The following is a 27,962-nucleotide window of genomic DNA, read 5'->3' as shown; positions in this document are numbered from 1 at the left end:
CCTATTGTTCCACGTGAAAGGATCGAAGTTGTACGTAATCTCTATTTCTCAGCATTTGTCTTTCCCAGACATACATTTGAGAAAGCCTGCTCTTCCGTTTCTGTCAGTCAGAAAATTGTTCCCTTTAGAGAATGTCAACCTGGCATAAATGTTTCGTGCTAGCACTCAATTCACCTAAAAATTCAGAAGACTGCGTCCCTATTTTTCCGATCTCTCATGGGATCCGATTACCAACTATTTGGATTTCACAAATATCTTCCATGTTATAATTGGAAGCCTGCAAAAGGTATTTTTTTAGTTGTTTTATTTTCTTCATGTGGATTTTTGTTTCCAAGGATAATTCCCTTGCTCCATACCCAGTCAACCTTGAGGAGTTTGAAGTCCATTCCCAAGTCAGAAATAGATTTGCTTTGCATCTGACAGGAGTAAGGGCCACATGTATCAAACATTTTTGCGATCCCAAACGGCCCAACCTGCCGTTTGCAATCGCAAAAATGCGTATTGGTATTGAACAAGTCCAATTTGCGACTCCATACGATTTGGTATTAGGAAGGGTCGTGTCAGAGGCATCCCTTCCAAGTACCGAATCGCAGAGGTATGTATGATTGTTTTGTGACCCTGAATGCGGTCGCAAAACAAGCAGTTACCACCTACTTCAAGTAGGTGATAACCCATTCACAAAAGGGAAGGAATCCCCAAAGGACCCCTTCCCCTTTGTGAATGCATGCAAAAACGTTACATTTTCCCTTTAAGGAAAACGGGCTGCATTTTAAAAAAAAGATTGGCTTATTGAAAAGCAATCACAGACATGGTGGTCCGCTGAGCCCAGCAGGCCACCATTCCTGTGATTGTAGCCATTCGCAATGGCTTGCAAATTGCGACCTACCTCATGAATATTAATGAGGTAGGTCGATTTGCGACCCCATGCCAATCAGGGTATGAAACTCCTGGAGTTTCATACATTCCAATAGCGATTACTTAATTGCGATTCGCTAAAAATCGCAATTAGGTAATGCTATTGTAAAAAATTATACATCTTGCCCTAAATCTCCAACCATTTCTAGGGTGGGAATGACAAGTAAAAAGTTTGTGAATATCAACAACCCTTCTAATTTTTGGATGTCCTCAATAATTCCAGGACATCCTCGTCTTGAAATGCCACCATTGCTCCTTAAGCGAGGGTTTCTCTCACTCAATGTTACCTCAATAATATTGTGCATGTGTAAAATGATTTGCAAGTCCAAGGATACCTTTTGTCAAGACCATGCTCTTAGATAGTGACTATTTCAGCCTGTCAGCTGAATTAAAAGAGGCAAATGGCATTTTGAAACGAGCCAAACGTTAATGTTTACCAAATAAGGTCCAAATTCAAGGCTGGAGATGTCCTTCTGCAGGTAATTAGGCATTTTAAAATGAAGAGCCCTAAATTAAATTTTGTTTTTGGCACAGAGATCTTATTTCACGCAGCACGAATCCCAGTCCCACATCTCTTTTGCGCTATTTTCTGCTTCGTAGGGGAAACATGCATGTTTAATTTGTGCCATAGCCTGCATCATGTCCCCTTGACAGTTGCAGCGTGAGCATTAACCCCCAAATTAACATCAAATGCTATTGAACATTAAACAGTAGCATTGATAGTTTTAGAACATCTGTTTGGCAGGTAACATGATTTTGTTAGCTGCAACTTCTATGAATTACATTGAGAAAGTTATCTCGGCTAGACCGGCAAGTTCATCCATCTAAAAAAGCATTAGTTGTTAAATCAGTGTTCGGAAATAAAAGGCCTGCTCCTGAAATATGCAATTTGGAGGGCTTATTCTGTACTCCCTTGTGGACTCTGTCGGCGATGCAATAGTGGCATGATTGACAATTTTGGTCACATTTTGCGTGGCTGGCACAGATTAGTATTTCACAAGAGGCTAGCACTTTTACGTATGGTATTTCTTTTACATGAGAACATTATCCATGCACATGAGAACATTTTAGGGGCGGCCAAAGGTTTCTTTTCACGGTCAAGGTTTTCGTAGTTTTTGATTTGCTTACTTTGAGAAGGTTATGAAGTTTCTCGACATATATTCGCCCAAGCAAAGATTTGTTTCTACACTTGGACATTTGCACCACATAGGGAGATCATTTTCACACTAATTAGACTCACACAAGCTGAAAACTGTGCAAAGGTATTTTTTCTCTGCAGGTCTACCTTTTGCAGATTTTGTCTATGCTTAGGTGGCAAAGCTGAAAACTTTGCAACCATCACAAAAATTGACAGTTTTCAATAGAACTTCATAAAGATTGTTAACAATGTTCAACTTGGCCCACTAGCAGATAATTCTTTGTTTCTGCCTCACCTTTTGTAATTTCAGCACATATATAGAGGTTGTAATGGCTTTAAACTCAACCCCTAGATGATGGTTAGCATTTAATGCTACTCCACCCTGAGTGGGACTTTGGGAGAGCACTAGAAGGATCCTATTGATTTTTTATGGGCCGCTGCAGGTTTTCTTATTACTTTGCACACCAAGGCATCCCACCGCATACTTTAAGGGTGTACCCACCTAGACCTTTAAAGCCAGACTGTCCTCATCCTATGGACTCTCCATAGCAGATCTTTAAAGGGTTGCAGGCGAGACAGTGTGTAGCTATGCCCAGTGTGGGTGGTGTTGGTTGGGTGTGTGAGAACCTGAAGATTGGGGTTGCAGGGGGAGCGAGGTAGCACGTCGGGGTTTGGAGCTGGGGTGATGCATGCCTAACTATGGAAATTTCAATGGGCATGATGTAGGTGAAGAAATAATGCAGCTAAATGGAGTGAGACTGAGTCAATCAACCCATTTATCTATCTATCTGTCCTACAGGATTGACACAGAAGGAGACATCCTCAAAGACTCTGTGGAAATCCATCAGGATTCAAATGTGCCTTATAGCAGAAGTCTAAAGTAAATGAAGCTCATTGTCTTCCACATTAAAAACAATGTTGCTGTTTTGATCCAGTCTCTGGGAATTACTAGCTATGCCATGATTGTCAGCAATTACTAAAAAATTCACTCCGAACTTTGTTTCTCATTTTAAAACGTGCAATCTAACTTTACATAAGAATTACGTTATTTGCTGAAATAATGCTGCATTAAGTGAGTGCAAATAAAATACTGGCAACTGAAGGAAGTCTAAACGAGATTATCTTCAAAACTATGTATAACTTTTAAACACATGGGGCAAATTTGAGAAAAGTGGTGCTGTACGCAGTGCAGCACCACTTGCCTTGCGCCCATTAGTGCCCCCTACCACCACCATGTGTGCACTGTATTTAAAATACGGTGCACCATGGTGCAGGGTAAGGGGCATGCTATTGATGTACTGTTCAGAGTTAACACCAGCATTTTGGCACTAACCCTGAACAGTACACAGGGGCCTATTATAAATAATGGTGCCCCTTTTTAACGCCTGCTCTGAGCAGGCATTAAAAATGCCGAAAAATATGATGCAAAGAAAGTTCTTAAATTCCTTTGTGCCATTTTTTCACAGCCCCCCCCAAACGGGGGCATGACCCCTTACATGCATAATGCCTGGTGCAGGCATAATGTGGCGCAAGGAGTTACAAAATGGCGCAATGTTTGTATAGAGCCACTTTGTAAATCTGGCATGGTGATTTTGGCCTTGTTGGGCCACATTAGCGTAAAAATAAATTACACTAATGTGGCTCAAGGAGGGGCTCTTAGAAATGCCCCATAGAGGCTTAATTACAAGCCCCTTGCGTCGCTGGTGAGTCACATTTTGTATGGGAAAAAGTGACGCACAGGTGGCGCAGAGGGCTTGTAAATAAGCCCCATATTATATGATAGCCTGTTCAATTGACGTGGGAACAAATGTAATAATTTGTCACTGGAATGCCAGAAATGCTACACCAACATGTTGTAGTGAAGCCTAACATTGGAATTAGCCCAAATGCAGGAACAAAGAGATAAACTAATGGAAATGAACAAGATAATGCAGACAAAAACACTGAAGCCCTAATTACTACTGGACCGGTTAATAATGATTTGTGTAGTCATCTCTTTTACTGTGCATATCCCTATTAAGAGATTGACGACTAGCACCACAGTTTCTACCCCAAAAACTTTGCTGAAATTTATCTGGGGAAAAATGCCAGAGAATTACTGATGCATGCAGATTTTGGTGCATTAAGCATCAAAATGAGCATGTTAGTCCAATAAATAACAGCTTAATCAGGGTCTGATTTCAGATTTTCTCACTTTTAAATTTCCTTAGGAACTTCTTTGTATTATCTACAGTGAAAAGCATGCACAATTTCCTCTCATATTATACCCTTAATTTATCTGGTTGACACAGATGTGAAGATCTTATCAGTTTGTAAGGCAAACTCAGAGTCTGATTTAGAGTTTGGTGGACAAGTACTCTGCCATAAACATGACGGATATCCGTCTGCATTATTACAAGTGCTTTAGGATACAAAACACTTTAGTAAGGATGATGAGATATAAGATATGTTTTAAATGGAGAAGCCAGACACTAAACTCTAAATCAGGCCCGTGTGTTTGTTCAAATTTCCCATATGTTAACTTTTTCGACTCAGGCCCTCATTTCTAGTTTCATCTTTTTATGAGAAGATCTCCATACATTGTCTTAGTGCTGGGACATCCCTTGGGGTAATAGAGCACTCTATCAGATTTAATTTTCATCACTTTTTCATCATATTGAATCTTTGGCGCTCGCATGTCTGGTGGGGATGAAGAGGACACAGTATCCACAGTAGGTCCTTCCTCTGCATTTGTGCATAACTTTAGGACTCTAGTTACTCCTCCAAAACCAATCTTCATGAGAGGTGAAACTATTGTTTTTTGGTCTAATACTCTGGGTATCTTATTGTATTAACATTTCATCCTATCAATTTGTTTTTTAGTTAATACTTTTGGCAAGGTGAATAGCTGGAATTTGTAGGCTCTTTAGGCTATTGGAACTTGTTATATTCTTTGCCTTACATTCAATGCTACCCTCACCTTCTGTAGTTCTGCTACTTTTAGGCCAAGATTGGGTATCAGTTTCTTTATTGTCATCTCTACTTTATTAGGAGAACTATCTTGAGGAGTCTTCACATTTGAGAGTTGAATCAGAAGAAACAATAGTCGGTGGCTATGAAACGGTTGTGTCTGTTTGGACCTTATTCAAATTTGATGCAGTAAATCAAAAGACTCTGTAACGGACGGAGATGCTTTCTCTTCCTACTGCTTAGCATCATTTAAAATCGGAGAGTAAATGTCTGTGCTCCTGAGACAAGAAGGACATCTGATTGTGATTCTTGGGGAACAATTTCTACTGCACAAAAGGACTTTTATATGGACACTTTAACAGAACTGCTGTCGGACATTCAGAAATGAATAATCTTTTCAGCATTTACTTGAGCTAGACTCCCTTTACATCTTAGGTCCTGGTTCCCCTTTAGATCCTCAAGGTGGATAGACATCTTCTCCAATGAATAACTTGTGAGCTACTGGTTGCTCTCCAACTACCTAGAAGTAGCTCTCCTCTGTCCAGCCTAGCCTACTAAATTAGAGGCTTTTGATTGAGTGAATTATTATATGTATATCAAGATTGAAAAATGCGTATTCAAAACGAAAATGTGAAAATGTGTGTGTTTTCCGAGCTGATCGCCTGATGGTTGAATTTGCAAAATATACTTAAAGCCAAAGCTGATAAATGAGTGATAAGTCATGTGGCATTGTGGAGGTTTACTACTGATATTATTACACTGGTGCCAGGGGTATTTCATCTATGGCTATTCTGTATCATCTGCGTAAATGTATTCAATACATCATATTAGTAGCTCAGGAATATTTTTTTTAATCATAAGTAGCTCTTATCACAGAAGAGGATAGAGACCCCTGGTGCATAGTAAACAACATTTGTCCATTTTTTGTACCTGTGAAGACACTGATAGCTTCAGATGTTTCTGGAGAGCAAGCCGAGCTTCTGCTGCAAATGTAAATGAACTGATATGCCCCAACTTTTTCCAGTTTTTCTGTAGCAGCATCAGTAATCGTTTCCTCTGGATCAGAAATCTAGAAAACGTTTAGAAGTACCAAAACAGTTAACAAGTAAGCAAAAAGTCACAATAAAAATCCAACAACCATTTATCAAAATTGGTGATACGTTTATTTTCAAAAACTCCCCATAATGACAAAAATCTATTGGAGGAAACTGTAAATGATTTTTTCGAAGTTAACTAAAATAGACTCTCTCCCATCCTCCAAGGATCCCAGGGAAGGCATGTTTCCGAACAGGATCAATAAAAATTATGCAGACATTGATTTCACATAAGAGGTGGGGTTTTAATGCAATAAGACTAGACAATGCGCCTCCCACTTCTTTAAAAAAAGGCAAATCGGTAATTTTTGCGATACTCAATAAAGATCATGAGGCTTAGGGCTCAAACATTTCTAGCATCCAATAAATACCGATTGAAGAAACCTTTATGAAAGTATATGCATTTAATATGGCTCGTTTGATCAGTAGAAAGTTCTGCTAATCACCCCCTGAAAGCAAGTAGCATAAGAGGTCTCTCAACATTAAATGATCTAAAATGTTTACATGGCACACCAAACCTCATTTTTCGTGCAGGCCCAAGACGATCATATGCCAATCAAACATTACATTAATCAAGGAAAACGCTTATTTTTATGTTCTCTTCCTGCTAATGAGTTAAGAAAAAAAGCAAAAAAGTAAACCATTTTGTAAACATTTGGAACTTTTCTGAAAACTCTTTTATTAAAACATTTCTTTTGGGAGAGGCCCAAACATAAAACATAAATAAGAACTCAGAAAAAGCAAACACGGCGTGCAAATTAATCATTCATAAAATGTGCGTGTCTCTTTATTCCAGACTTTCTGACCCTGGCCAAGAAACCGAGGTACAAAGGCTGTTTAAGCCTGACCTGGAAACCAATGATCATGGTGCTTACTTCTGTGATGTCTCCATGCCTGACTTGAGTTGGCAAGTTCCAGCTGCATGTCATGGGGAATAATGTGCCCCATTGACACTTGGGTGTATAAGTTCCAATGAATAGAGACGAGGTGTGTTAAGGTGAGTGCAGATCCCGGACCACTCTAACGAGTATTTATTTCCCTGAGTTCTGTTCGGCTAACATCGAACCGTGTTCGTTGCTGCATGGAATGTAGTTAGCTAGGGGTGCAATTGTGAACCTTGTAAGATTTAATAGTTACAAACATTGATTGCCGAAGCATTTGATACACCAATATCTATCAATTATTAAATAAGCAAAGAGTAAGGCAAACGTTTTTATCGACATGGATGACCATATTGTACATAAATTATTTGGACAATATCAGCTCAAATAAAGTTGTTTGACAGTGATTATTACTTTGTTTTTGGCAGGGGATTGCACTTGGGGGTGTTCGAAAATGCAAAGTTTTTGTATTTTGTGTGTAAAATTTACGAAATGTGCATCTGAGTGCTTGCACAAAACTTCAGACTCATTTTGCAAAATCACACATAATTATGTGATTTTAGTGCAAAATACATCATTTTTTCGATTTTGACACTAGGATTGAGTTTGCCAAAAAATGTGAACACAACATATACCATAAACAGTAATAGCTCGCATTCCGGTCGTCAGCGTAGTTTCAATCTCCTCACACTAACCTTGTATTATGAATGACATGTAGCTCTGCACTAGTGTAATTTTGGGAATTTTCGTAGAACAAGCTTAGGGGCATATTTATACTCCGTTTGCGCCGAATTTGTGTCGTTTTTTTCGACGCAAATTCGGCGCAAAACTAACGCCATATTTATACTTTGGCGTTAGACGCGTCTAGCGCCAAACTATGAGTAAAGAGCGTAATTTTTTTGCGTGAACGCCTTCCTTGCATTAATGAGATGCAAGGTAGGCGTTCCCGTCTAAAAAAATGACTGCGACGCAAATGCGTCGTATTTATACTCCTGGGCAAAAATGACGCCCGGGAGTGGGTGGGGCAAAAAACCCCGCATTTGCGCCGGATTTTAGCGCCTGGGTCAGGGCAGGCGTTAAGGGACCTGTGGGCTCAAAATGAGCCCACAGCTGCCCTCCCATGCCCCCAGGGACCCCCCCTGCCACCCTTGCCCACCCCAGGAGGACACCCAAGGCTGGAGGGACCCACCCCCATTCAGGTAAGTTCAGGTAAGTATAATTTTTTTTTTTTTATATATTTTTTTTGGCATAGGGGGGCCTGATTTGTGCCCCCCTACATGCCACAATGCCCAATGACCATGCCCAGGGGACATAAGTCCCCTGGGCATGGCCATTGGGCAAGGGGGCATGACTCCTGTCTTTACTAAGACAGGAGTCATGTAAATGGCGTCTGGGCGTCGTTAAAAATGGCGCAAATCGGGTGGAGGCGATTTTTTGCGTCAACCTGACTTGCACCATTTTTAAGACGCCCTAGCGCCATTTTTCCCAACGCCGGCGCTGCCTGGTGTACGTGGTTTTTTTCCACGCACACCAGGCAGCGCCGGTCTGCTTGCGCCGGCTAACGCCATTCAATAAATACGGCGCCCGCATGGCGCTTCAGAATGGCGTTTGCCGGCGCAAAAATTTTTGACGCTAAACTGCGTTAGCGCAGTTTAGCGTCAAAAAGTATAAATACGGGCCTTAATGTGAAAACTAGCCCTCCTTTTCAGCTGTTTTGAGAAAAGAAAATTGACAGCTGAAGGAAAATGCCGCCTTTCCATGATCATCCCAGTTTTCTTTAGGAGTGATCCTGCTGTGTTTTTTTTCACTCTGTTCACTAGAGCTGTTGCAACCAAGTCCCAGTGCATGTGTTCTGATGCCTGAAAGATGTCCACATTGGTTATACTCTTATTTTAACTTAGCTACAAGTCCCCAGTATCTACAAATTGTACCTCAGTCCTTTAAGTTAAATGTCACCATTGGACTGCAGCTCTCTTTGTACCGCCATACTAAAGTGACATTGAAAACATGAATGCTGGCCTAACATTGTAGCCTGCTGCAGTTTTAAACTGCAAATTAGATCTGTCAGAACGAACATTTGACAAGTCTAAACCTTCCATTAAAATATTAATATCAACACTATGTAGGTCTCATAAGCCCATAAACCAGGGTGAAATAGATGTAAAAGTAGAACATTCAAAAGTTTAACGGTGAACATCTGTACAATGAAAAAGCCCAGTGTACCAAGGCTGGTTGTTACATAGAAAAATAGTCAGTTACATTATTATATTCAATAATGCTAACTTTGTTTAAAAAACAGCTAGAAATATTATTCAGAGACTTGTTTTAATAGTTATTCCAAATCCAATTAGAGGGCAAAATCGTTTTTTTATATAACTGTTAAGGAAAATGTACTTTTAGGAAACTACCTTTTCTCTGCCTAAAGCCCCTCCAGGCCCCTTTGCATGTTTTCCAACTGTCACCTGCCAGCTGATTAGCCTTCTTAATGTGTTGTAAAAACTGCTCCCACAACAGGATAGAGGCCTTTGATGTGAGGAGGTGTTTCAGTTCATCTGGCAGGAAGACAATCTGGGCTGTGGTCAAGAACTTGATTAACTTAAAAGATGCCTTTTAGAGACAAATGCTGGCTAAAACCTGGGCAAGACCTTTCTCTCTTCCCCTGAGTCAGGCAAGCACCAATCTCAGTGTGAGAGGAGCTGCCCCCAGAAACAATTGATGTGACCACCGAGGAGAGGTTGTTGGTTTCCCTGGCCACACCTTTGGGATGAGCACACAGGCTCTGCATACAGGAAGAAGGTTTGTATCTGTTTTGGATTTGAGTGGAGAGGGGCACTACGAGATAGTTTTCAGTAAGGCATACAGAAACTGTTAGGAAATGTGATAGGTTTACCCCTGGGATTGGGTAAGCGGTGGCCTGGAATCACCCATCCCATTTTCTACTGGCAGGCATTAATGTGGCATCCCTGGACATCCTCATCAGAACAGTCCAGCACCTGTACAAGACAGAAGAAGGACTGTACCTACTGTTGAAACTGTTGAAGAGGCCTGAAAGTCTGGACATGCTAGCACTTGTACCCAGGACATAGAAGTAGACTCCAAGGGTCAGTTGGCTGACCTCCTCTTAAGCTACAGGAACACAACAATGTGTAAGAATCCCTTTTGTCCTGAAGAGCCCAAGTGACCAGTTCCACCTAGACCTGCCCTAGACACTGTGGGTGGCTTCTGCTGTAGTGAGTCTTGACCCCCAGGAGCTGTTCATGAGGTCCTGGGACCAATCGGTTGAGTCAAATGGTACTTCTTCCAACAGCCTGAGAAACTTGGGACTCAAAAAATATTTTGGCTCCAAAGACCTCCAGAGGACCGGGACAAACCTACCGAGCCAATCTGACGAAGGTGCGTTGTGTCTGGGCAAAAGAGTCAGGATGTTCCTGCTCTGAAATTTTCCATAGCAGCAAATGAGAGTATCTGGCCTCATGAAGCCCTATTTGGCAATACCTTGCAGCCTTGCCTCATGGGATGAATCTGAGCTCTTAAAAAGTGACTAAGTTCAAACCTAGAAATCTTCATCCGGCGAAGGCACCAAAAGTATCTGGCCAGCTAGGGACCTCACTCTGGCACAAAATTTGAATTTGTCCCACTCTAAGCTTTCCCGCCAAAAGCCAACGGCTTCATCAAGACCTCAGCTAATGGCTAGCCAACATAGTGGAGCACTTCTTGGTCACAGCCTGCTGCCATGCCCCATAGAAGATCTTTGACTTAAATTCCACAAACTAAGGCTCCATTTACGAGTCTGGTGGTCCTAGGACCACCAGACTCGTGGTGGCAGTCGGATTGCTGTGGCTGTGGCTGTGGCGGTCCGACCACCAAATTTCGAGGTTGGCAGGCAGACCTGCCAACCTACCACAGTCACCGGCAGGATCCTACATTCCGATGGGCTGATGGTAGGACATGTTTTTAATTAGCCAGGGTGGTGCTAAAATCAGCGCCACCCTGCTGAGTACAACCTTGAAGAGGCTGGTGGAGAAGAAGTGCAGGGATCCCCTTGCCCCTTACTGTGCAGACAGTGGCCATTTCAAGGGTGCTGGTGCCCCCTGCATGCAGCAGCACTGCAGCCAGCTCTATTATGAGCCAATGGCAATGCTGCTGCTCCTTTCCCACTGGGCTGACCAGGGTTTCTGCCGGTCAGCCCAATAGAAAAGTCGTAATGGGGCCAGTGGGGAGGTCGCCAGCACTGCAGCGACCTCCCCATCAGGAGTTTTGCAGACAGATGTTTACGTCGGCCAAACTCATAATCAGCCCCTAAGTCCAAAACATAAAAAGCGTAGCAAACCTGGTGGGTGTGTTGACCACTAGTGAGAGTGATCATTAATGAGAATTATAGAGATAGGACAGATGTAGCTATCGTAGTGAGAGATATGTCATAGATATTTTGAACTTTACTCCGCCTACAATTGTTATGGGTAACCACCGTGAGCTAAGTCACTATTTTCCTTATTTCATCCCTCCTGGATATCTACCATAAGCTCAATGTGTGAGTGATCAGAAAGCCCCCTTGGCACGTATCTGTACCTGCCAAGCCAAAGTTGGATTTATGTGTGGAAATAAAGTAGTTAATTTTAGGAAATTACTTATGCATTCCCAAGTAATAGGTAAATTCTCTCCGAGAAGGGTGCCTGTCATCCAGATTTGCTGAGCCAACCAGGCTGACAAGACCTGCAGCTACAGTTTAACAAGTCACATCAGTACCTATCTCTTAGAAATGGGGTCTCTAGTTGGCAGAGGTATACACCCTTGTCCAAATAGGGATCACAATCCTAGTCCAGGTAAATCACAATCTAAATTATCCTGTGCCCACCCTCTGTTAGCTTGGCACTGAGCAGTCAGGCTTAACTTAGAAGGCAATGTGTAAAGTATTTGTGCAATAAATCATGCAATAGCACAGTGGGAACACTACAAAAAGGACACCACACAGGTTTAGAAAAATATAGGATATTTATCGGATTAAATTAAGGTAAACAAGATCAAGATTTGATAATCACAAATTCAAATATTACTTTTGTAATGATAAGAAGAGTTTTTAGTTCTTAAAAGCAACAAGTGTCTCCTGCAGGAGATGCCTGGAAAAAGGTAGGTGTGCGTCGGTTTTCCGGGCGCACATGGACGATGCGTTGATTCTTTTCCACGCGGCAAGGGCTTTGCATTAAATTCCGGCATGCAGGCTTGAATCCTCTTTGCGGTTCTGGGTCTTTTGACACCCATGGGTGATGCATGGGTGTTGGGGGCGAAGTCACAGCTGTTTTGTCAATCCAGTGGGAGACGCAGCGGAGTTTCTGTTGCACGGTTGGCACTGCATCGATTCCTCTCACAAAAAGCCGGCTGCATCACTATGGCTAAGGGATTCATCGATCCGGTGGGCTGTGTGTCAAAGTTCCAGTCACAATGCTGGCGCTGTGTCGATCTCCACTCGGGAAGCCGGGCTGTGTTGCTCCCGTTCGGCGATAAAGTGATTTTCTCACCGCTGAACAGGCTGAATGTCAATTCTGGCAGGCTGTGCGTCAATTTTCGCCGCACAAGGAGTTTCTTTGCAGAGATGATGTCTTTTTGGTCCTGAGACTTCAGGAAACAGGAGGCAAGCTCAATACAAGCCCTCGCAGAGCACTTCTCAGCAGAGCCAGAGGCCAGCAAGGCTGCAGGGCAACAGCAAGGCAGCAGTCCTTTACAGCAAAGCAGTCCAGGTGAGTCCTTTGAGCAGCCAGGCAGCTTCTCTTGTCAGGTTGCAGGTTCTGGTGCGGAGTGTCTGTCCCAAGAAGTTCTAGTTTGGTATGGTCAGGGACCCAGTTTATATACCCAAATGTGCCTTTGAATTAGGGGAGACTTCAAAGAGTGGCTTAGAAGAGCACAAGGTCCCCTTTCAGTACAATCCTGTCTGCCAGGATCCTAGTAGGGATATTGGCAGTCCATTGTGTGAGGGCAGGCCACTGTCCTTTGAAATGTAAGTGTCAGGCCCTCCACCCTTCCAGGCCAGGAACACCCATTCAGTATGCAGATGTGTGCATGTCTGACTGAGCATTCTGTGCTTATGGTTGTCTGGGTGAAATGCACAATGGAGCTGATAACCAGCCCAGCTCAGACATGGATTGGAGACATGCTGTAAACCACAGAAGGACTTTAAGTGCAGAGAAATGCTCACTTTCTAAAAGTGGCATTTCTAAAATAGTAATATTAAATCCAACCTCACTAGTCAGCAGGATTTTGTATTACCATTCTGGCTATACTAAATATGACCTGTTTACTCCTTTCTGATCAGAATCTACCACTCAAACAGTTTATGAGGGTCGCCCTAATGTTAGCCTATGAAAGGAGCAAGCCTCACAGCAGTGGAAAATGCATTCCGGAGTTTTCCACTGCCAGGAAATATTAAACACACAGATATATGTCCTGTCTTTTACCTACACAGCACCCTGCTCTCTGGGTCACCTAGGGCCTACCTTAGGGGTAACCTCTATGTAGAAAAAGGGGAGTTTAAGGCTTGACAAGTACTTTTAAATGCCAAGTCCAGGTGGCAGTGAAATTGCACACACAAGCCTTGCAATGGCAGGCCTGAGACATGGTTAAGGTGCTACTTAGGTGGGTGGCACAATCAGGGCTGCTGGCCCACTAGTAGCATTTAATTAAGAGGCCCTGGGCACAAGTAGTGCACTTTACTAGAGACTTACAAGTAAATTAAATATGCCAATTGGGAATGAGCCAATGTCACCATGTTTTAAGGGGGAGAGTATATGCACTTTAGTACTGGATAGCAGTGGTAAAGTGTGCAGAGTCCTAAAACCAGCACAAAATAGTGTCAAAGCAGTGGAGGGAGGCAGACAAAAAGTTAGGGGTGACCACCCTAAGGCTGTCAGGTCTAACACTATCCTATTATAAACCCAGCCAGTCAGACAATTGAATTAGTGGTCCCATGGTGAACTTTAGCAGGAAGGAACATTCCAGAAATGTTAAACTCAGGAAGGCGAGGGCATGGATACCATCATAGACAAAAGCCTTCCATACAAATTCTCTGCAATGGCAAACTAGCACTACTTTGTATCCTTCCAGGTATGCTGTTGCTGGAGAGTCTTAGAAAAATTGCTACCCTCCGAGATGCCTTGTGAGACCCGTGTGGAGAAACCTTGGCTTGCCAGAGAGTTATGTTTAGGGCCATATTTATCAAAGTTTTGCATTGCTGTTATGCATGTAAAGTAATGCACCTTGCATGACACGGTGTGGCTTGGCAAATCATTAGTAATGCATTCCAGCATGAGTTGCTGGCTTGCATTATGCTGTCCCAGAGGGGCGTTCCATGGATGGTGGGTGGGTAGGCTCACTCATCCCCCCATGCATTCCAAAGCATTCCCAGATGCATCAATACTGGGAGACCAGGAAATAAGTCAGAGTGCTATGCCTTTCCAGGGGAGGCGTAACAAGGAGAAATATATTTATTTCTCCTAGTTTTTTCCTCTTTCTATCAATGTTGCATTCTGCTGTACACATATAAAGAGGAAAAAGCCTCAAAGGGATTGTTTTTCCGCAACAAGCTTCCCCTTCCTGCATGAAAACAATACTGCCTCTAATGCTGGTAACTTTGCCCCATTATGCAAGGGTGCCTGCATTAGCACTAGACAGAGAGGAGGAATGCGCCATATCTTGATCGATATGATGCATTCCTTGCATTCTCCCTTTCGTGCAGCACAGCAAGGAGAATGTTAGTATGCCTGAATTTAATATAAATTATGCAAGCATGTAGAAATTTTGCATTCTGCTTGTTGTACGACATTTCGGAAATGACACCATTATGACACCTCACATATTCATCTACTGTTCTCAGTAAACTTTTACAGTGAACACCCATGAGCAAAGTAAATAGCCGGAACGTGAGCAGCTGCTGCCCACTGAACTTGTGCTTTTTTGCACTATTTATTTTCTTGAAATATGTCTTTGTGCCCAAAATTGATGCATTGGTGTATTTTCTACTAATATGTAGCGCTAAATGACAGATTTGCACAGATTTGCATTTCAAATAATGACATGTCTTTCACGTAATTTTCCTGAACTTCGCACAGCTCTAGAGAATATCTGAGTTGAACCTTTTGACAGCTTTCAGGATGCCCCTTCTTTTGATCTTGTTGAGCAGTCTGTTGACATTCCAAGTGCGTATAGGGAGCGTTTCGAGTGGGGCCATTTTATCTCGGTTCATATGTGTCCCTGAAATCATGTGCATTTCATATCCCATTTCAGCGCCAGTTATTTTTTAACTGTGAAAAAATTATATACCATCCCATAACTTCCACGTTTCTAGCCTCCACCCTATAATTCCAAATATCTCTCGCTTTGATGCACATAGTGAATCTGCAATTGCAACAGTGAAAGTTAGAGAAACCATAGCATCCACATAGATCAAATCCTTCACCTGCATTTCTAACTGAACTCTTCAAAAATATAAATAGTAACAGAGTGGTAAGTAAGAAAAGAAAGGATCTAGGAATAGGGATGATGAGAGTAGAGAGGTGGGAAAGAAGACAGAGGGCGTTGAAGGAAGTTTATAAATCTGTACAAAGCTGGCATTGTCCTGCCTAGAATAACCATTTTCCTCATAGCTGTCATATATTGCAACTGTGTTTCTCTGGCATACTCACACTTCCTAAGTTAATCAAATATTTTCCAGAGGTAAGTGCCTTTTTATCGCTCCAGCATTGACAGTGCCCAGTAAAACTTGGGCACTGCCATCTGCAAGCAGAATCAGACCTCCCACCACCATTCCATTTATGTGGCTTTTTATATTTGTTAGTCTGTAAATGTATGCGTCCAGCACCACTCAGTGGGTGCTAGCTCAAGATTAGGGAGGAGTACCTTTTCTTGGTCAGAGCTGTCATAGGCCATTTTAGGGTACTGATCCTGATGAGGATGTTTACTTGTTCAGCTTCTCCTGAATCTCGCCAACCTCTACTGTTCCTTCATCCCTTGTCCTTGTCAAGCCTGATGGATCCGTGAGTTTGTGTGTAGACAAGCAATGTTTCTCGAGTACTTTCCCTTCCATGTTCCAGACCCATGCTGTCTCCAAGTTTTCAAAATAGAGTGCTTTGGAGTTCAAGGCCGCCTTGTGTTTAGCTATTTTCAGGCCACATTGCCTGGAATAAAATGTTGTGATCTGAAAAAAATAGTATTGGGACCTAGACGTAGATTCAAATTCCTTCTTTGTGGGCTGCTTGGAGTCTGGTCTGACAAATTTTGCAGTTTAGTGTGCTGGCTATGAATGGATGGGGAGAGGGTGTTCGGACAAAATATTGAGTTAAAACTATCGAGCTGCAGAAAAATCGAGTTTTTAATATTGTGACACTGAAATATTGTGTGCAAAAATATCATTGACAAAAAAATAGATTTTTTGAAGATGATATATATTGTTTTTTGTTTCTTTATGTATTTAAATAATATTTTATTTGTATATGTTTTATATTGTTTGCGTAAATGTTGTTGATTTTTTTAACATAGTCTGTCATTTTTAGTTATTTATAATTTTAATTTGATTGTAAATTAGTAATTTATAATGTTGTAGTGGGTTGTGAAGTTTGTAGGGTTACGGAGTGGGAAACTAAGTATAGGTATTTTTTTAAAATTAATATTAATTATTTATTTAAGTATATTAATTAAGTAAGTAATAGTTTTTAAGTTATATTCTAGGTGTGGGTTGTTAAGGTTTTAGGGGTGTAGGGTGGAAAGTTAACTAGATAATAATTGATCAATTATAAATGATTGATAAATTATTTAATTAATTCTTAATTAATTATGTAAATTGTGTAATTACTAAATGAAAAATTATATTTTAGGTGTGGGTTCTTGGGTTTGTAGCGGTATAGGGTGGGAAGTTAATTAAATAATAATTTATTAATAATTACTACTTATTGATACATTATTAACTTATTGTTAATTAATTATGTACAATGTGTAATTATTATAATTTTTTAATTTAGAAAGGCGCGGGTTGTTGTAGGGGTATGAGGTAGGAAGTTAATTAAGTCATAATTGATTAATTATAACTTATTTATTTTGACCTATTTGTTAATTAATTATGTAAATTGTGTTATTATTATAATTGTTGAATTTAGATATGTGAAATGTGCGACTATGGTGAGGGAATTTAATGAACTAGTTGTTAAATAACATTTGTTCTTTACAATAATTATTTGAAAGTTTTATATTTTTTTAATTGTTTAATTGCTTTTTAATGTATATATTTAAATTCATGGTAATAGTTCTGCAATTTAATGAAATTAATACTTGTATTGAAATAAGGTATGTGTCTGAAGTGTAGTACTTTCCCTACTGTTGCACAGATTGCAGTGGGAATAGGAAATTGTACCCCTGTTGAGTCCAACGCTTTCCCTACTGTTGCACCAACTGGAGTTGGAATAGTAAATTTTACCCCTCTTGAGTCCCACGCTTTCCCTACTGTTGCACAGACTGAAGTGGGAATAGCAAATTTTACCTCTCCTGAGCCCAAAGCTTTCCCTACTGTTGCACCAACTGGAGTGGCAATAGTACATTTTACCCCTCCTGAGTCCAATGCTTTCACTACTGTTGCACAGACTGAAGTGGAAATAGTATATTTATTATTCCTAGAAATGTATAGTTTTGTCAATATTGTTTAATTGTTTAAAATTATATTATTATTATGTTTCTGTGTTTTTTTTTTAATTAGCAATATTTGTAATATATAATATATTTTTAGTAAAATGTATTTTTTATATTGTTTATTTTTTATATGTAATTAAATTGGTATTTTGTAAATGTTTTCCAGTTTATTTGTTACAGTTTGTAATTGATTATATATATATATATATATATATATATATATATATATATATATATATATATATATATATATATACACATATGTACATGTATATACATATATATATATATATATATATATATATATATATATATATATATATATATTTATAAGTAACTATAACTCGTGACCAAAGGTAACTATAAACTGCACTCCCGCCATGCACAGTTTTTTGTTCAATATTTGACTTCTAACGTTTCATAGATATTTTTATTGATGTTATAAAAGTTTTCATGATTGCTGTAATACCTGAGGGTAATTATCAGTGCATGGTGAATGCGCAAGTTATAATTACCTTAGGCCACATGTTATACTTACTTGAAACAACTGTAACTGTAACTGTACCATCCTTGGTGGAAACTAATGGATGTTTATCTGTAGAAGGTGCACCCTATTTGAGGTGCACGTCCCCACCTCCTACTGTTATTCCTTGCTCAAATAGGTTTTCGGTTCTGTCCTCTGATTCTGTAAGTCCTGGACATTCACAAACCCTACTTGTAGAAGGAACTGACAAAGACTCCTTGGATGGAAAGATGAGCAACAACGAAGCTTCTCAATTGACTATCATTTCTCAGAAAATAGATGACGTTAAGTGTCTGTTGGTATCTTTGATGAACAAAATTGCTGGACTCTATGATCAAAAGTCTTGTTGTAATTGCATTGTGCCACATGTCTCTGCCCCTTCCTCTGATTTATTGATGGAAACTAAAAAACCTAGTCCTCCTACCGTAGGTGATAAACTGACATCCTCTTCTATACATAACATCGCTAGGGGAAGAAATGGTAGCTCCACAACGCACAGTAAGTCTGCTTGTCAGACTATGTTCTCCACCCATGAGCGAGTTCCCAAACTAAGTATAAATAAGTGTGGATCCATCTCTGGTCGGGGGGACAAAGGTACTCCTTGCCCAATAACCTCTCAGTTAAATCTAGGGGGATTGCCCCCTGCAGCAAGTTGTTGTGTTAGTTCCCATTCTGCCACTCACCCTGATCATTTGTCACTCTTGCAGATTTGTGACATCAAGGGAAGGTTAAAAAGGAGGAGGGAAGATGCCACCATATATTTGACTAGGGTGCCAAAGCTACCTCAGGGCAATAGAGAGTCGAGCGACTCTCTTACTAACAAAGTCATTAATTGGATTCGCTCCCAGAGGAACTGTCTTTCTGTTTTCCGGTCTGATATATGTGAGGCACACAGACATAATCAGTTAGGGTCGGATTTTGATTATATTTCGATTCTTTTTAATGATAGCAGTCTAGTTAATGATCTCCTGGCCTTCGATACACGGACAGGTACACTATGTAGAGATAGGGAACCAAAACTTAGACTCAGTAGTCAGCCGCCTGGGGCCCCGCTATGCAGAGGATGTTGTACATCTGGAACTATTGTAGCCTGGGTTATTCCCTCTTCAGATAATTCTGTAACATCTAATTCTGAGAACCCTTACCCCTTACTTTCTGAAACAGATTGACTGATTACCCCCTGTATAGTACTTCCTAAAAAAGCAAATGACAAGTGTCATCCTATAGGGACTCCACTTCCCGTCTCTTTAATGAGATCCAAATTAACAACTACGCCTCCTAAAATCAATATTATATCTTGGAACGTAGCAGGAATTAAGTCAAAGTTGGATGACACGGAATGGGTAAGCCTTATTAACAAACAAGATATCTGTCTTTTTCAAGAAACCTGGACTGCAGAACAGTTATCTATACAAGGCTTTACAACCTATTTTTCTGCTGCCCAACCTGCCTCTGGTGGCTTTGGAAGACAGATAGGAGGGTTAATGATTTTATTGAACAACAAGCTAGAATGTGACCACTCTATGATAAAGTTTAATTCTTATGATCTGCTGGGTGTGCAACTTATTTTCCGACCCAGATTCAGGCTGATAGTTCTGAATACCTATGCAAGATCCGTTCCTCGTGGGTCAGAATCAATGGTTCTCACCCAGTTGACGGACTACATAGAGCTTTTGGACCCTTCAGATCTCCTGATCATAGCAGGCGATTTCAATTGTTCCTTTGTGTTGGACAATACTATCAGCAATCTGACTACTGAAGAGGACGAACATTGGGGTATTCCCCAATCTAAGGAAATGGTGTTTTCTCCCGTTTCCTGTGTTGCATCTCAGTTGTCTTCCCTATGCCTGAAACATGGCCTGAGAGAATGTAACGGCCGCACTAAATCTGATTCAGAGCGAGCCATCACTTTCAAGCGAGGGCTTTCCTTTAGCACTATTGATTATATCCTGGTGGACATTAGGCTATGGTCACGTTCACTGGACATGGAAATTTTATCTCGCTTGGATAGCGATCTTAATCCTCTGTGCCTTGTACTGACCAACTATGCATTTTTAATAGTCCAGCACACAACGATTACTAATGTCCCACTCCCTTACCTGAACCATAGACGTTCTCGGGTCTGTTGGCCAAAGGTTGAATCCAATCCGTACTTGATTGGGGAAATATATTCATTATTTTTAATTTTTTTTATAGATTACGAGGATCAAGAAGCCCCTGATATTCCTATTATGGCTATCCACATTAAATTGGTGGATTCCCTACAGGGTATCTTCTATAAGGAAATCCCTTCCAAATCGAGACCAGCTGATACCCCCCGTAGGGATTGGTATAATCAAGATTGTGTGCGAGCAAGATCCAATCTAAACAAGGCTGTAAAAAACTCTACTCAAGTGGCTATTAAAGAGGCCCGACGTAGGTATGCTAATGCCCAGAAACAAGCAAAAAAAGACTGGGATAATGAGATATGGCAGAAGCTGCTTGCAGCAGTTAAATACAAAGATGATAGTTCCTTTTGGCGGCTGCTGACCTCTAGTTCGAAAAGGGGCAATGACGATATCGGTATGTATATACAGGCCGAAAGATGGGTGTCCTATTTTTCTGGAATATACGCTCTGCCCGCATCGCAAGCCCCGGAGGATCCGGGATACAATGAGTGTTGGGCTGTTAACATGACCTCAACTGAGAGCATTGTTTTTACCTTAGCCGAAACAAAAGCTGCAATCAATTCTTTGAGGCCAGCAAAAGCCCCTGGTCCAGATAAGATCCCAGGGGACCTGTTTAAATCAGAACCAAAGATATGGGCATGGTACATCAACTTACTGTCTAATGCCATAGCAGCTGGTAGCCCTATTCCAGATTCCTGGCGTGGCGCAGAAATAATACCGATTTATAAAAAGGGTGATGTAGGTTCACCTGCAAACTACCGTCCAATCAGCCTTATTGATATCCTTCAGAAGACGTTTGCTAAGCAAGTCTTAGATAGGCTTATCGATTGGATCCAAGACAACCAAATTTTATCCCCCTTACAGGCCGGTTTTCGGCCTAAAACCAACACCATGGACCAAGTCTTCAGACTGTCATTATTATTTTGGAAGTATGTCACCCTATCTAAGCAAAAACTTTATGTTGCCTTTGTAGATCTGAGATCTGCATTTGATCTTGTCCCAAGAGAGAAACTTTGGGGAGTATTAAATAAAATCGGTACCCCAGGAAACTTAGTGCATTTAATTAAAAGATTACATGAAAAAACATTTGCACAAGTTAGATGGGGTAATCAGGGGGAACTCACCGATAAAATAGAGATTAGGAGAGGAGTGCGTCAGGGCTGTGTTCTTGCCCCAACGCTATTTACATTGTTTATCAATGAGGTGGTGCAAGTCGTTTCCAACTGCCAAAATGATGCTCCATCCTTGAATAACCACAAAATTCCAATTTTGCTATTTGCTGATGATTCCCTCCTGATCTCCAGAACTCCTATGGGTCTCCAGGCACTTGTGGATAAGTTTAGTTCATTCTGTGTTGACTATGGGCTTGAACTCAACCACAGTAAAACCAAACTTATGACCCTGGGCTGTGGCCCCACAAAGAGATACTCAATTTTTTATAATGGAACCCCCCTAGGTATGGTAAGCTCCATAGATTATTTGGGGGTGAGAATTAGTAACAACCTGCATTGGGGGCCCCAAATCGATAAAAGCTTAGCTCTTCTGGCACAGAGATCTGGGGCCATTTTACGCTTTCACAAGTCCACCTCTGAGAGAGTGATTACTCCAACTATTAAAATTTACCGAGCAAAGGCACAGAGCGCTGCGGTCTATGGGGCAGAAATCTGGGGGTCCTCGAACTCTAGCAAGCTAACAGTGGGGGAAAACAACTTTGTAAGGTCAATCTTGGCCTGTCCTCGTAGTACCCCACTGCTGCCAATGTTCTGGGACCTCGGCCTTCCACACATTTCAGATGTAATTGCCCTACGACCATTGCTTTTCTGGGTCCGTGTATGGACCACCCCTGAGCTATCCACATACAAGGAGTCTATTCAAGACCTTTTAGTTAGACCAAATGTACTTAACATTTCTTGGTTTAACCACATCTCAAAATGGTTTCATAGATTGGGTCTTAGTGAGTTTTGGAGTCATCCAGAAAGTATAAGGAAGGATCAGAAGAATCATCTGAAAACTGTTTACTGGATACATGTCAGGGAAAACTATCTGCTGTGCTCAACACACGGCAGATTGACGTCACAATTCTTTGATTTTAAATGGTATCCATATTTGGAACCATTTATGGATACAATTCTTGATCCATTAAGTAAGAGTCTATATATTCAGTTCAGATATGGTTGTCTGCCTCTTAAGTCCTATGGCAGTACGCGGAGTGCGATCCCAAGTCCTGACACTTGTCCGAGTTGCAATCAAATTTCAGAATCTATTGTACATTTCATGTTTATATGCCCTGCCTATTTGATTGCGCGTCGGAAGTGGTTACGATCTGTGTGCAGTAATATGGGGATGAGACACTGTATTGTTGCCTTAAGGATCATGATGAGGGAAACTTCTCTCCCTCTATCTTGTGCGGTTAGCAAGTATATTGTAGCTGCTTGGCATATATGTACAAAACTTTTGGGGAAACAATGATGATGAGGACCAAATGTTTAAAAAAAAAAAAAGTGTGTTTTAGCTGCCAAATTTTAAATACACACCTAGACTGAAATAAAACCCCATGTTTAATTTAAATGTTAAGTATTAGGGGGTTTAGTGTCTTTTTTAAGGAAAATAATTTTATGTGTTTTAAGGCTGACATATATGTTTTTATTTCTTTCTTATCTTTTTAACCTAATTCCTATCTGCTTTTTTCATTTAAATGTTGGTTGTTTTTTCTTTTATGGTTGAAAGTAACGGAATAAAGCTATGTGTTGATGATGATGAACTGTAACTGTAACTGCTGAATTTCTCTGGTCTTGTGTGAGTAAATTCAGAACCTAACTATAACGTGCCAGTAACCTTTGGTTTTTTAAGTGAATTTCTAAGGTGTTTGTAATTCTATTTCCTAACTATAACATCCCTGTAACCTTTTGTTTTTCCAGTGAATTTCTATGTTTTTTTTAAGGTAAAGTAATTGTCATTACTATACATTAATCTGAGTACTGCCGTGCATGGCCTTTGGCCCCCTATAACCACCCAACCCCACGCCACTATGGCCAGTCCCTGCAGCCAACCCCCTTAACCACCTAAGCCCACGCTGCACACAGCCTTTGGATGTGTGCAGGAGTTGGATGCAGGGCCTGTCTCTCTGGGTGTGAGAATAGGTGTGGGAGGGTGTCTCTGTGTGTGAGAGGGTGTCTCTGGGGTTTCATATTTGGGGAGGGGTCAATATTTGACTTCTAATGTTTCATAGATATTTATATTGATGTTATAAAAGTTTTCATGAGTGCTGTAATAACTGAGGGTAATTAGAAGTGCATGGTGAAGGCGCAGGTTATAGTTACCTTATGCCGCAGGTTATACTTACTTGAAATAACTCTAACTGTAACTGCTGAATTTCTCTGGTATTGTGTAAGTAAATTCAGAACCTAACTATAATGTGCCAGTAACCTTTGTTTTTTTAAGTGAATTTCTAAGGTTTTTTGTAATTATATTTCCTAACTGTAACATCCCTGTAACCTTTAGTTTCCCCGTGAATTTCTATGTTTTTTTTTAACGTAAAGTAATTTTCATTACCATACATTAATCTAACTATGCCGCGCAAGGCCTTTGTCCCCCCTATAACCACCCAACCCCATGCTACTGTGGCCAGTCCCTGCAGCCAACCCCCTTAACCACCCAACCCCGAGCTGCACAGAGCCTTTGGCTGCGTGGTCTGTCTCTCTGGGTGTGAGAATAGGTGTGAGAGGGTGTCTCTGGGTTTGAGAGGGGTTTCATATTTGGGGAGGAGGTCCCCTCTCCAGCTGGTATTGGCCCCTGCAATCCCATCCCCTGGGGCCAGGCCTTAATACATATTCCAGGCTGGCTTTAAGGCAGTGCAACCAATGCCACTGACTTTGGATGGGTGCACCCTATTTGAAGTTTATTATGGTTTCAAATGTACCTGCTGCCGCATCTCTTGCCTCCATCAGTTTTGAGGCAACTATAAAAAAATCAAAACAACTTTGTGATTAATGTTGTTCCTGTAGAGGGGTCAGAGTTTTGTCTAGTGGAAGATGTAACTCATCATAAAGTAGCAGTAGCATAGATGTCAGGGACAGCTCCTTTGCAATGGCGAAGGAGCGTCGCCCACCTGGTTGAGCGAGGAGCTGAAAAACAAAATTATATTTCTTAATTGTTTTATCTTTCAGCTGCTGGCTCAGCTACGACAGCGTGTGAAGGGAGGGGTGGGACTGGGCCACAAGAAGGGGTAGAGGGGAGGGGAAAGAGGAAACTCTTAGGCCGGGCAAACACACAGGCACACTTAGGTTTCTCCAGCCCAGCTGTTTTGAACAGCCAGGTTTGAGAAACTGCACAGACCCCAGGGCAGTGCCTGAGTGACAGTCCAATCCGCCTAGACCAATCCTGATGCTGCTTTCATGCTAGCTTTAGCATGAAAGCAGCACCAGGATTGCTGGGGAGCCTGTGCTGGTGTCCCAGTGAGTGCGAGTACACCATCAGGAGCGAGAAGATGAGCAAGGTAGTAGGAGGTGGTGGCAATGGGAAGATGTATGTTTTTTTTAAATTATTTTTTTATTCCACCACGTGCCCGACCCTCCCCTTTGCCCGCCCGCACTCCCCTTGATATTTGCAGCAGCCGCTGCTGACAGAGGGTTAATGTGCCTGCTGCAAAGAACATCTATCCATGCAGATCACAAAGTGCATGTAATGTGAATAGGTCAGTTGGTTACTGCTTTTGTTAGAGATATCCTTTTGTTGCTTGCAGTTTAGAAGTTAAAATCCTAATTTAGAACAGTGATGTCTTAACTGGCATCAAAGAGCTGAATGCAAACTTCAAGGTACGGACCAACTCTCGCCACGCACGGCCAAAGACTGTGCGTGGCGGTGGTTGGATGATGCATAGTAATTAAAATGACTTTACATTAAAAGAAACACAGAAATTATTTTAAAAACAACAACATTTACAGGGATGTTATAGTTAGGTTCTGAATTTACTTGCACAAAACCATAAAAAGTCAGCAGTTAAATTTTTAGTTATTTCAAATAACTATAACTCACGTCCTCACCATACATTGCTAATTACCCCACGTATAACAGCACTCATGACAACGTTTATAACATCAATAAAGATATAAATGAAACATTAGAATACAAATTATTTTAGAAAAAATATATATATATTCACTGAAAAAAACAATGGTTACAATGATGTTATAGTTAGGTTCTGAATTTACTTGTACGAAATCATAGAAATTCAGTAGATATACTTAGAATTCTTTCAAGCAACTTTTACTAGTGGCCCTAAGGTAATTATAACTCACACCCCTGCCATGCACAGTTTGTTCTTCAATATTTGAGTGATAATGCTTCATTTATATTTTTAATGACCCCCCCATTAAGTAACTATAACTCACACCCTAAGGTGTCCTGAGAAATAAAATGGCGGCCGCAACTTTGTAGTCAAGTTGTAGTCAACCAAAAACTACTGAACAGATTCACACCTAATAAGTGAAAGCGTAATCTGTGTACTGACAGCTAGCTTTCTGCCAAATTTGGTTTAATTCCATCCAGTGGTTCGGCTGGTAGTCGTGTCTAAACAATCCTATGGAAATTAATATATGAAATGCACTGTTTTTTTAGCACTCTTTTTCTCGGCCCCTGCTTGAGGAATCACCCAGAAACTTTTAATGCGCAACAAAAATCACTGCAACACTTTTTAAAAAAACATTTCGGGAAGATTTGTCAAACGGTGCCAAAGATATAGGCAGTCAAAAAATTGCATTTTCTAGGAAACATGGACCTAACTATAACTACCTGGTGAGAAACACCAGTAGGTAATATATATATTTTTGTTATATCATTATATTTAAAAAATAGTAAACTATAAAATAAATTTAAATTATTATTTTAATAATAGTTTCACATTACATATGTGTAAGTAAACAAATACACAGACCCTCCAGGGCGGCCGCGGTAAAGGGCGAAGCATCCCAGTATTAATTGAAACAGAAAGCCGAAGCACCAATCCACAGAAAAATCAAGCGTTTTATTTCGACTTCAGTGCAGCAGAAATTGTGAGTTCTCAATCCTGACGCGTTTTGGCTAATGCTTTGATCACAGGCATTAGCCGAAACGCGTCAGGATTGAGAACTCACAATTTCTGCTGCACTGAAGTGGAAATAAAACGCTTGATTTTACTGTGGATTGGTGCTTCGGCTTTCTGTTTCAATATATATATATATATATATATATATATATATATATATATATATATATATATTTTTTTTTTTTAAATATTATTTAAATATATTTATTTTACATTGTATCACTGTTACATGTTAATATATGTAATGTTTTCTATGTTTAACTATATATCTTAAAAAAACAATATGTATGTACATATTTTTTGATTTTAGTGTAAAACCATTGTTTTTCGATATTTTTGTGCTTACCATTATATGTAGAAGAAAATTATATTTTTGTGCTCGATATTTTTGACACAATATTTTTTATCACAATATTTAGGGTTTCAATATTTTGTAAGTGAACTGGGGAAAGCAAGAGGAGTGCTGGGTCGGTGCACTCTGACATTTTCAAATTATAAAGCTTCTGGAGAAAGGTACTCAGGCATACATTTAAGGGCCCAGGAAGTGCTTCAGACAGGAGCCCTTCAGTGACTTGGAGAGCACACCACAGCTGTGTATTTCAAGGGATTTGAGGCCACATTTATTTGATGCTTATACCTTCTATGATGATGAATCAAGGTTTATAAAACGCTCAAATACTCCTGGGAGTGTTCCAGCGCTAAGCTGACATGTGGGCCAACGTAACTTTGAGTAAAAAAGCATAATCTCATTCACACATTATTAATAAGAACAAATTAACTCATGAATTACAGATGACTCTATTTTAATAGGATTAGTTTTTAAATATCTATCTTTATCTTGTGAGTTATTGTAATTATGAAAATGTGTAATGAAGAGAAGAGTTTCCAATAAGTTTGTAAAAGTGGCAGAAGTAGAGGGTGCCAGTGATGATATTCAAGATTATAAACTCCTTGAGCATAAGTATTTCTCAAAATTCACTTTATGATATAATTGCTAATGATCATGACTTTCAAGCATTGTTGCCCCATCCCTTCCCCTTGATTAGAGGAATCATAATGTTGTCTTTATGAATTATTTATATTGTTTCTCATACTCTAGCTATAACATTTTGTGAAGCCTTCCACTGTAGTAAGGGAACCAACATATCCTATACATCTTAAAACTACCCACATAAGGGATAGACCAATACTCCAAGCTGTTTATATACTGGCTATATTCCAGTCTACTAATACATACTGAGAGACAATGTTCAGCATATGAAGTGAATATGTAAATGTTCAAAATGAAGCTAAGAGACCCTTTGGAGTTTGTGGGGCAGTATATATAATTGTAACAGAGACCCTTTAGTTTATCTCAAACATGTCCAAAAGGTCCCACAATGTTCTATTTTTGAAGACTACTAGTATACTATTGAATAGTGTCATTTATATTCATGAAGTCTCATTGTTGAAAAATTGGGTGATTTTACCAATTGTGGGCCTATTTTCTAAGAATTCCATGTAGAGGATTAGGATTTTCCACACACCAATGAAGTTAACTGAGAATG

Source organism: Pleurodeles waltl, chromosome 6, assembly GCF_031143425.1.
Source record: "Pleurodeles waltl isolate 20211129_DDA chromosome 6, aPleWal1.hap1.20221129, whole genome shotgun sequence".
Classification (NCBI taxonomy): domain Eukaryota; kingdom Metazoa; phylum Chordata; class Amphibia; order Caudata; family Salamandridae; genus Pleurodeles; species Pleurodeles waltl.
Note: the sequence above shows the minus strand (reverse complement) of the source record.